The sequence below is a fragment of the Microtus oregoni genome, unplaced genomic scaffold (genome assembly GCF_018167655.1).
Source record: "Microtus oregoni isolate MIOR12 unplaced genomic scaffold, Mior012 000065F_ref0000479, whole genome shotgun sequence".
In the NCBI taxonomy this organism is placed as follows: domain Eukaryota; kingdom Metazoa; phylum Chordata; class Mammalia; order Rodentia; family Cricetidae; genus Microtus; species Microtus oregoni.
The window spans coordinates 8,666,598-8,678,742 of NW_024543875.1; the positions used below are offsets into that span (position 1 = coordinate 8,666,598).

General features: G+C 39.2%; 1 non-coding gene across 1 annotated transcript; it reads left to right on the forward strand.

Moving 5' to 3' along the window:
• The first annotated feature begins 4,502 nt into the window (after nucleotides 1-4,502).
• Trnaa-ggc lies at nucleotides 4,503-4,574 on the forward strand. Its single transcript has one exon. It is a non-coding gene; the product is annotated as a tRNA-Ala (tRNA).
• The last annotated feature ends 7,571 nt before the right edge of the window (nucleotides 4,575-12,145 follow it).

Below are 12,145 nucleotides of genomic sequence, written 5' to 3' on the forward strand. Positions count from 1 at the left end.
ATAGGTTTTACATAACCTCCTGCCAGTGCTAGACCCTGGAGATAAGTACATGCCCACTTTGTGATATGTGTTGTGCAACTCTGTGTGTGTGTGTATGTGTGTGTGCATGCACACACGCACGCTTGTGTGTGTACCAGAGCATGAGCATGCATGTGTACATATATGTCATGAAGAAATTCATTAGAAAACAATTCATAGAAATAATGTTTCTTATTAAATAAGAAAATTCACATCTTTTTAAGTGAAATGTTTGTGTAGTAACACACACTGAAGCACATAATCACCTGAAAATCCACATATTTTTAGATACATATAACAAGTTATTGTTTTGCACTGGCACTTTAGAAAAAGAAGCAGAATATTTAATATGTGTGTGTTTATCTCCCATGTCACCCTGGACTTCCATCTTCCTACTAAAAATGTCAGCCATCATTGGAGTAAATGTCATTGGCAGAAAAATGTTCTCGCAGTGCATTTCTCTGTACCATGTACAACCGAAGTGGAGTCCTTCTTGTTTTGTAATATTAACTAGAATTTCGGTTTCAAACTGGAGTCCATGTGTCATGTACAGCTAAAAATTTTCTACTTTACAGCAGTGTCACACATATTAATACTAACATTGACTTTCTATATTATTAATGCACTTTATAAAATAAAAGGTTTGTTAGTGCCTTTTAAAACAGCATGGATGCCTAAGAGAGAACCGTATGTCACACGATCCAAGATCTCTTGTGTTCTACACAGAAAAGCAGATTGGCCACCTTTCCTTTCAGAATTACCCTTCGTTTTTAAGCTCACATCAGATTTCCTCTCACACACAGTAACCTTGACCTTGAATTATCGTCACCTAGAATTATCACGTCTTTTAGAAAAGAGGAAGTGAAGGGAACCGATAAGCATGACATACATGCTACAGCAAAAAGAAAGTATGAACAATCATGATGTTCTCTCTTTTTTTTTTCAGCTGGATTAGTATCTAGTGGAAGTGATATGGTGAGAAGGTGAAGTTGCTAGACTGGCTCACATGTGGTAGTTCAACAATGGCTGTCTCCCGCTAGAGAAGCCAACAATCCAGAGCTTCTCCATCCACAAGGCTGAACGTTTTAGCAGTCCCAATCTGGCACTGAAGGCTGGAGGATTGCTGGAGAGCCTCTGACCTTCAGTCCGCATACGTAACCTGAAGAGGCTGATCCAATTATTGGTGAAGGAGTGCAGCAGCCACAGAATAGATAAATGTGCCAGCAAGAGCGAGGGTAATCAGGCAAAGCGTCCTTTCATGCCCTTTATCAGGGTTGCTATCTGAAGGCACAGTCTACATTTAGGGGGTCTTCCCCACTTCGGATCCAAAGTCCCTTGGATGAATTCTCAGGAGCTTGCATTTTACTTGACTCCAAATACAGTCAAGTTGACAGCCAAAATGATATGTTACAACAACTGATTGTGCAGTCAAACTTTAATAATTTTTTTACATCCCTTGTTTCCTTAGTCAGAAACTGTTGGACACAGGTTTCCCTGTGACAAAAAAAGATTCAGTCTAGCCTCCTACTAAGGAGGCTTTCTTGTCTCCCAGGAACAGTAGCACGAAAGGGTGTTATTGATGGCCTCTTCAGTAACATGTTAAACAGTCAGCTGTGCAATATTCCTATCACCTTGTGTGAATAACCTGTAGCCTGCTCTAGCCATGAGCCCATATGCAGGGATTAGTGTCCTTGCAGAAGGAGGCTGCCTGACAAGCAGCATTAGGTACCACTTCAGTGCTTTCGTGTGCATGTAAATGGGACATAAATATCCCTTTACTTTCTTCATCATTTCTGTGAGATCCTTCTATAGATATCTCCTCAGGCTCTGTTATGACCATTGTGCTAATCTTGTCCATTAAGTTCATGTTCTATACTTTTGTTTTGAGTGGAATGTTTTTTTTAAATATTCTCTTACTCTTTGGTGCCACCTCCTTAAGATGATCCATCTTTTGCCCTTGGTTATTTAGGAATAAGGATTTCAGGAAGCCATAAGTAATGTGTGTTTGCTCAGTGACAGGTATTATTAAAACAATAATGAGTGCCATGGAAGTCTGCATACATTATTAAAATTTGCACTGATGCCCTGAAGAATTTCCATGCAAAGATGCTGTCTACTTTCCCATACCCTATCATCACTATTATCCTTGTTAATGAACAGAACTGGGTCAAAATGGCTTTGGGTAATAAACACATACCCTATGAATTCTTGAATATTGTACTCTTACATTCCTATGGGCTTCAAACTATGAATGTAAGAAGGCCTGGCTTAACCTCCTGAGAGACATGGAGTCCAGTCACCACTATCACCCCAATTTCTAGTCTGTCGGTGGCCACATATATGAAAAGAACCTAAATAACTCTGCTGGAAGCTGACTTCCCTGGGGACTATTGATACATCAGCAATGAGGCTGACCCAGACCAGAGGAGTAACCTAGTTAGAAAATGTAACATAAACTGCGTAAATTTTAAGATAAGGTTGCTTACATTTTAAGCCATTATGTCTGGGAGTGACCAGCCATAAAAACGGGTGACTAATACAGAGCCTTGTGCATGCTCTTTTTCTGAATTATTATTTATAATCCCCCCAAGTCTGAACCTACACATCCACTTTCATGGAATGATAGGAATCTCTAAAGGTACCCAGTTCATGTGCTTGTGGGGCACATAGTAACCAATTAAAGGCAAATAATTTATATCAAATACCAATTCGGTTTTCAGTAATTAAGTATTCATGTCTATCAGAGATACTGATTGTAGACAGTAGTAGCTTTTCAAAGTAAAGGTAGTTATATGCAGAAAACAGCATGAATTTGTTCCAAATCTTAAGTATTTGGACTAAGATTCTTCTGTTGTAAACACACAGAAGTGTGTGTGTGTGTGTGTGTGTGTGTGTGTGTGTGTGTGTGTATTATAATACTTGTATAGAGCACAGAACCTCAAGCATGTTAGGCCAGCACTATGTTACTAAGTCACATTCCCATAGCACTTCACTTTGTAGCTCACATTGGGCTTGAATTATGATGTAGTTTATACTACATTGCTACATTGGGATATGAAACCATGAAGCCTCAGCCTTCAGGGTACCAGGATTAAAAGAGCACATTATGATGCCTGGTTATTCCTTAACTTTTCAATGTTCTTTGTGCACCATTAGATCTACTTGATCCCATAAACCAAGAAATAAAGGAATGGGGCTATAGATGGATCAGTGACTTAAAGCGTGTCCTGTTCTTGAGGAAGACGTGAACTGTTCTTAGCACCCATGTCAGGTAGCTCACAACTGCCTGTAACTCTAGCTCCAGGGAATCTGAATTCCCTTCTGGCATCTGTGTGCCCACGTGTACATATCTACACACAGACACACATAGTTATACATAATTAAAATTTAAATAAATATTTTTAACAGAAGCAGAGAAACATGTCCCAGTTTTAGTGCCTTAATTACGTCAGTTTCTTATTCAAAACTGGCACCAAGTAAACAGGGGAGTTTAGTGGGCAACTTTTATTCTAGAACTCACACAGGGCTATGGAGGTTGAGCTTCTTTCTGAGGAGGGGCAAACACAAGACACGACAATTTGTTCTCCATAGCAACAGGAAAAAAACAGCATGTTCCAGGCTACTAAACTCCAAAGCACTTCCTCAAAGTCAGTGATGACCTCATATTTTATGGGCTTGGTTTTCTACCTTCTGGAGCACACATGCATTAGTACAATACCTCACTCAGCATTTCCTGCATTGCCATCAACATGTCTAAGCTGCATGATAAAATTAGTATAATGGATTAGAATTATGCCCTACATAATGGAAATAAGACTTTCTGGGCTAAATTGCAACAAGGAATTTTTGTAGTCTAAGGTAAGGCAGTGAAGGTATATTGTAATCTGAGTCAGGTAACTGCAAAATTTTTACCAGATTGTTGCTATTGTTGTTGTCCTTGTGTGTAAACTAAAAATAATCATCAGGAGCGGGCAGAAAAGTGGGAATGACAGAAATACATGTGAAAAAGCGCCCATGTTTGGATTCTCCATTTTACAAATTCGATCTGTCATTTAGACAAGTCAAGAAGGCACAGTGAAAATCTCTTATGACACTATTCTTCTGAATTCTTCCTAGTGTGTTGTACTGTTGGTGTGATTTTTAATTTTGGTAGAGACAGATGATGACTCAACCGTTCTTATTATTTAGTTATCTCTTGACAAGTCAGTGAATTAATATGAAATATTTATCATTTTCCTAGTGTACGTTTTAAGCCATTTGTTCGCAAGAACAACCACAGGTGTGGTGGAGCATCATTAAACCTGTTTTGACATAGAACTTAGACCAAAAGTCCCTCTTGTCACTTGTTCCGTTATTCTACATTAGCAGAATAAGTTGGCATAGCAAAATTCCTCAAAGTAACATCAAGGAGGAACCAGAAATTACTTAGAGTAGATGATGCTTTCCAGTAAAGAGCCAAGTTTAATAATGATCAGAGGATCAGCGGGACTGTAGCTCAGTGGTAGAGTGCGTGCTTGGCGTGCACGAGGCCCTGGGTTCGATCCCCAGCACCTCCATTGGGAAGCCCTTACCATCAGTGGTGTTCCTGAAGTTTAAGAAGTGATGGTTGCCTTTTTTGGGCTGGAGAGATGGCTCAGAGGTTAAAAGCACTGGCTGCTCTTCCAGAGGTCCTGAGTTCAATTCCCAGCAACCACATGGTAGTTCACAACCATCTATAATGCTATCTGGTGCCCTCTTCTGGCAGAAGTCTGTATACTTAACAAATAAATAAAATCTTAAAAAAAATAATGATCAGAGGTCCTTAAAATAAAGAAGAGGAAAAAATTCTATGGTATCAAAGATGGCAGCAGAGTTCAGTACTTCTTCAAAGGGTCACTGCTCAGCATTTTCTCAGGAATTTCGGCATCTACAATAGTAGGTCAGAACTGTCTGGGAAAACAGGGTTTTCTAGAGGAATTCCTCAACTCTCATTTATTGTTGTACCCTTTATTCTCACAGCAAACACCTATAATCATTTCCTCACATGAACCGTTGTAAACTAACAATGTTGCACTTCTTGAATAAGTGGAGCTTTCTTCCTTACCAGAATTTGTTCTTTATCTTTCCTTTCAGGTTTAACTGGAATTTGAACCTAATTATAATTGAAGGAAAAAAAGAGAACGTGTGTGTCTTAAAGATGATCATTAGCCAGGTAGTGGTGGTTCACACCTTTAATTCCAGCACTCGGGAGACAGAGGCAGGCAGATCTCTGTGATTTTGAGGCCAGCCTGGTCTACAAGAAGTGCTAGTTTCAGGACAGGCTCTAAAGCTACAACAAAACCCTGTCTCAAAATCCAAAGGGAAAAAAAAGAATGATCATTATTCTTCTATAAAATGACTGAGGGAGATTATTTAAGTGAAGGAAGAGTAGCAATACGGCTTCTGATGGCAGGAACTTTGACCAGTTTTGGAATGGTCACAGTACTGGGGCATGTTAAAGTCTCCCACTTATAATTTTTAATTTCTCTATTAACTATTTCTTAATGTTATACCTTCAAGAAGCTTTATTGCTATGTGCATACAATTTGAACACAAATTCACTCATCTCAGAATTAAGTTTTAGTTGGGTTTTAGAAATGTGTCCTGATGGATAAAAGAAAAAAGGAACTCCTTCTTGATATTAATTAAAGTCACAAGCTCTTGGTCATGATGACCCAGACACTTGGATTTGTACCATCCCTTGAATTTAAAACTGTTACGTTCTCTTTAGAAATAGCCAGTTTCTGTCTACAGTCCTTATTTCCACCATAACCTTCGAATACTATAACTACGGCTACCAAACTTCTGAAAGGCTTGCCTTCTATAGGCATATAACTCCAAAACATTAGAAGCAATCGTATGAATAACGGTCTTACTACCCTTGACCCATTTTGCAGTGTTATTATTATTTGGCTACCTTCCGTTACAATCACATTAGAGAATCAGTCATCTCATAGTTCCACAGAGTTTTATTGCTCCCGAGCCACTTTCCGTGTTTTACACAACTCTATTGAAGCTAAGAGAAGAAACATAAAGCCCTATAAGTACACAAAGTGTACTGTATGTAAGTCAGGAGTGGGAGCTGAATTATTGAAAGAACTTGGAAGTACAAGCTGGGAAATGACACTACAGATCTTGTCTAAACAGCTATCATAGAAAATCTCAAAAGTTTCCTAGAAAACTATGGCAGTTATTAAAATTCCTGAGAATACAAATATTGTACCAAATCTCTTGATGAACTGTTTGTCCAGACCTCACTAAGACATTCCTGTGAGTTACTCATGTGTTAGCAAACCTGGTTGAAGCTACATGCAAAAGATAGTCTGTTTCTAATCATTATGACTTTCTTCGGCAAACACTTACCTGAAATCTTATATGTTTAAGAATATGAATGATGAGCATCCAAACTGCCTAGGCTCGCACAAAGCCAGTACGTGCAGTAGGATCAAAACCCATTGCCACTAGGCAGTCTGGATGCTCACCTTACTAGACCTGGATGGAGGTGGGTGGTCCTTGGACTTTCCACAGTACAGGGAATGCTGATCGCTATTTGGGCTGATGAGGGAGGGGGAATCAGTTGGGGGAGGGGGAGGGAAATGGGAGGCAGTGGCGGGGAAGAGACAGAAATCTTTAATAAATAAATAAATTTAATAAAGAATATGAATGATGGTAAAATCATCTTTCATGCCCCCTCTATATTTCAGGAACACCATAGAAGGAAATAACAGTTATACCTGCTTTGTGGCAAAAAGTCTAGCATAATGGCCTATCACATGGTCTTCCACATGAGGACCCTGTAAATCAGGATTTAGAAAATAGAGCTGTCATCCTACACTTTCCACTGCCTTTATTTTATCTTCCTAAATCTTACCCATGCATCCCCACTGAAAATGGAACCTTCTCCGAGCCACATTCCTTGGGCTCTTTTTCAGAGAAAGAGTGAGACCTTCAATCATCCTAGAAATCAATGATGATGATAACATTTTACAAACTGATATATGGAGCATGGTTAAATCCCATAAGAATCTTGGTTGAGACTCTCTCTGCCTTGTGTCTGGCTGTGGGTCTCTGCATCTGTTCCCATCTGCTGCTGGAGGAAGTCTCTGTGAAGATGACTGGATAATTCACCAATTTATGAGGATAGCAGAATATCAATAGGAATAATTTTATTGAGGATTTTTTAAACCAGTGTTTGATAGTGTTGGGTTTTACACTAGGTCTCTGGGCTATCTAGTTTCTGGTTCTTACTTACCCAAACAATATTGGGTATGAGTTCCTTCTTGTGGAGTGGGCCTTGGGTCAAATCAGACATCTGTTGGCTACTCTCTCAAGTTCTGTGCCACTATTACCAAAGCTTATTTTATAGGCAGGACAGATTTTAGGTCAAAGGTTTTGTGACTGACTTCTCCGTGTTCAATGAATTGTGTGGGTGTAGAGGTCCCCAACAAATCTGCTCCCTCTGTGCTAAGGGAAGAGGAGATGGAAAGATTGTAAGAGCCACTCTGGATAGAGGACACCGGGAGAACAAGTTCCTCTGAATCAGTGAAGCAAGGAGCATATGAGCTCACAGAGTCTGAAACAGCAAGCACAGGTCCTAAATGAGTCTGCAACAGGTCCTTTGTGAATATATTATAGCTATTAGCTTAGTATTTTAATGGGACTCCTGATGATGAGAACAAGTGGGTCTCTGGGTCTTGTGCCTGCTCTTTAGGGCTTTCCTCTTCCTGTTGGATTGCCATGGCCAAATTCAATACAAAAGTTTTACCTTTATCTTACTGTATTTGATTTAGTCGAGTTTGGTTGTTATCTTCTAAATAGTTTATTCTTTTCTAATGAGAGACAGAAAGGGAATGGATCTGGAGGACCGGGGATGCAGAGAAACTAAAAGAAATAGATGGAGTATATCCCTATGCCTTTGTTTTTCCATTCTAGACATTTTCCTTAATTGTTGTGCATGCAATTATGGTTTGCTTCATATCATTAATAAACCAATATGAATATGAAGGGATTATTATAACAATGAACCTAGGTTAAATTCAACTAGATAGACTGTAGAGTTTTATATTCACACATTTCATCTGGCATGGATTATAAAGTAACATGCTAAATGTTCAGACAAGATGATGTCAAAAGTTATGATGAACTAGATTCCTTAATTTAGAATTTCATATCTCCAAATCTGCCTGATATTACTTACAAATGTTCATTAGTTATTTTTACTAAAGAGAATATTTAGCAAAGAAAATAAGACAGAGAAGATTTTTAATTCATAAATAGTACTGCAGATAAGAGAGAAATGTTGGCAATAATTCTAAAGTTTTGACCTAGACAATAACAAAGAAAAAGAATTTAAAGATCAATTAGCAATGAAAACCATGAATATAAGAAAAGAAATAATGACACTTTGTAATTGACATATTTTTATTAATGTCATATTAACCTTGCTATCTGGTATGACCAGCCTATCATATTAGAATCTGTTACACATTCTTCCTTAAATTACAGCTTTTGTGTCACACTAAAATGTCAGCAGGAAGGAAATGAGAACAGAAATTATTATTCATATTTTGAAGAAGTGAACTCTAGGTCTTAGGATGGAAGGAACTTGCTGGATAATCACAGTTAAAAAGCTGGTAGCTGGAAGAAACCAAACCAGAACAAACACCTCTGGGACGCATGTTCCAGGAGTGTTCTGACTGTGCATTTGTGTGGGAGTAACAGACGTGCCCTTGGTAAAGCAAAGGGCACATATGAAAGTAACCAACCCCATACAGGCCAAGATCTGATAACAAGACTACGAAAATGATGGACTGTCATTTGCCCTCTCCCTTGTCTGCCCTTCTGAGCCAATGTATTGTTTCAGAGGGATACACCCAGTTTTTGGCTTAATGTTGGCTTGATGACTCAGGGCATCAGCTAGCTGCGGAGGAGAGGGGATTAATGGGGCGGAAGAAAAATAACAAGGCTGACCTAATTCACAGGTATATAATTAACAAATTAACCATTGTAAAATACCTTGGAAAAAAGCATGGTATAAGGACTAACTAATATTAATACAAAATACAATTCTTCATGCTATTTCAAGGTTCCCAAAGTATTATCAGACACTCCTGGCCCTGCCTGCCTAAGAAGGCAAGCTGAAACTCTCGTCGGGTCCTGCACTCACTTCTTCCACACATACTTTGGCTGTCCTTGAATTTACCTTCCCATCAATTTTCAGGCCTCAACTTTACTCCAACAATGAAAATAACTAGTTAGACCCTTTAGTTTTGCAAAACGTTTGCCAATCTGTTCTTCCATATAAGTATCTAGAGAAGATAGGTCAGGCTTGGCCGCAGTGGACAGCTGAAGCACCTGATGCAGGTAGAGCCCCGACTAAGACAAGGGGCACTGAAATAACTAGTTTTAAAGCTACAGGTTAGTACAGTGCTTGATGCAGCATAGGCTATCAATAATATTTGTTCAATTAATAAATGTATGAAGAACATAATAAAAAAATTAAAATGTATTCAACCACTTCAGGACAGACACTATGTTCAGGAATAGTTGACCAACACACAATGAACTCCATAGTTTTTATGTGTGTTTTTATCTGATTATTCTTTGGTTTTCTTTGAAGGAACATGATTTTATCATTTTATTATTGTTTGGGAGGACTTGTATTTTTTTTTTTTTGTTTTGAGAAGGAACTTAAAGATGAGAGGGTAAGGAGGAATAGAAGATCTGGAAGGACTTGTGGATGGAAAGAATGTGATCAAAATATATTTAAAATTTACAAATGTTTTCACTAGTAAAAATAAGATATAATAATAAAAATGCCTTCAGACGCATACCCCTTTAAAATGTCACTCTCAAAGCAGTGATCTGTCCTGAGAAAACCGTGTCCAGGAAACAACGAAGAAGGGAGCCACTCCTGCCCCATTTGGCCAACAGTCTTCTGGAGTAGCTAGAGGAGTGTCGACAGAAGTCCTGCTCTGTAGGACTGTCACCTGTCTCCACACATGTTTTAGGAACTGAGAATGGGATCAGACACTTAGCATTATTACCAAAGAGCTTCGGCTGAGGCTCCACTAGGAAAACAACTTACATTTGAAACTGCCTTGCCTCCTGAAAACTTCTACCCACTCACTAGGCCATTTGATCCTTCTAACAATGCTTAGAAGAATGTATCATCAGTATTCCATGTTTTTCAGAGGAGAAAAACCAGGCAGAAGGTTAAGCCACTTGCTCGGTGTTATATAGCCCAGAAATGGCAGATCTAGGCTGCGAACAAATCCCACCAGTTTTGAAGTCTGTGTTTTTTCTACTATTCATGTTGTCTCTCAAAAGTAAATGACCCAATGTCAGGGAATATCCTATGAAAATATTAAAATTTCCAACCCATCAGTTGACTCTGCCCTTACTTCCTGGAGTCCATGTATCCTCAATTTCACCTGCCTTCTGATAAGGAGCAGTTAGCTAGCCCACTGGTAATAGACTTCTATTAACTTGATCACTTTTTCTTCTCAAAGTGAGTCTAAGAACTCATTATACAGTGTTATATATAATATTTATTGAGAAATAGATACTAATATACTCAAATTCCTTCTCCCCAAAGCCCGTTGTTGCAAACAAATAACATATATTCCTAAGGAACAGAAAGGAAGCAGCTGGGATGCATGGAAACAAAGCTGCTGAGGGACAGATTCCTGCTTGTGAAGCACCATCCTAAAGGGCTGAACATTCCAGAAGCTTTCCGTGTCATTGTTATCGTTCTCATATATTATGGATTTAAAAGATGCTGCTGCTTGTTAGCATATGAGAATGAATGATTTCTAAAGTTCTCCAGTCTGTACTGAATATCAGTGTTAAATAAGTTCATCTGGGATAAGCTTGACGTCACCCTTCCCAATAATAACCAATGGAACAATATGAATGCGTGTTCTCTGCAGGCTACCTACTTCCTCCACTAGTCTTTAGCCTTATCATTGTCTTCCTGTTTTTATGAGTTGGTGTGTGTATCTTCTGCTCTTCCATTTGGTTGCTTCTGTGTGATTGCTAAAAAGGTCAGGTTGTAGTGTTCGATCTCGTCATCCCACTCTCAAATGTGCACCAGTTTAAAGAAGAAGTCACATAGGAAAGAGAAGAAACTCATCCTTGATAGCCATTACTGCAAGAGAGATATCAAACTAGTTACTAGCATATAAAAGTCAATGGAAACAAAGCATATCACACTTTTGAGGGAAATGTAACTTGAAAAAAAAAAACCTGTGACGACTTAAGACTTAAAACAACTTTGCAGCATTAGCAAAATATAAGGAACAAATGCCAAGCAATCCATAAGGAGGATAAAGTCTCCTACAACTTCAGGTGCAGCCACAGGGAAGCCATTCAGACATGAGTGACAAAACCAGTGGAGAAATCTTTCTAAAAGTGACTAGCCAGTGTTGTGTCCACAACTTTCTTGGCACAAGGACCCTTCTGCTATTCATGTTTCCTTCCAAAAATAGATGACCCATCTCGGGAACAGTTTCAGAAAAACATCAAATTACCCATCACATTAGTCACCCTCATAAGGGTTGCCCAGCAGGATTTTGTAATTACTAAGCATCTTTGCAGATGGGAGGCTTTTAAAAATAGATTTTCAGTGTGTGTGTGTGTGTGTGTGTGTGTGTGTGTGTGTCTGGGGAGGGACACATGGAGGTCAGATGACAACTTTGGGAAGTACACTCTCACCTTCCACATTGTTGTGACAGGGTCGCTCTTGTTTCTCCTGCCATGTTGTGTGATCCAGGCTAGCTGGCTAGTAGGCTTCCCTTGTCACCACAAGAATGTAGAGATTACAGATGTACGCCATCTGTATCTAGCTCTTTCCCCCTTCAGTGAAGTTCTGGAGATAGAGCATAGCCAGTGCTTTGATCTACTGCGCCAACCCTTCCACCCCTGGGTGGGGGCATTTACAAGCTGTGATGCTGTCCTTGCGTCCTAAAGATCACTGCGGATGAGAAGAGTAAATGTGTGTACGCAGGTGTGTGTGTGTGTGTGTGTGTGTACATGTGTAGGGTGCATGCGTGTGTGTGTGTGCATGAGTGCTGTGTATAAGATACAACATTTTCTTCAAGTCTTTGGT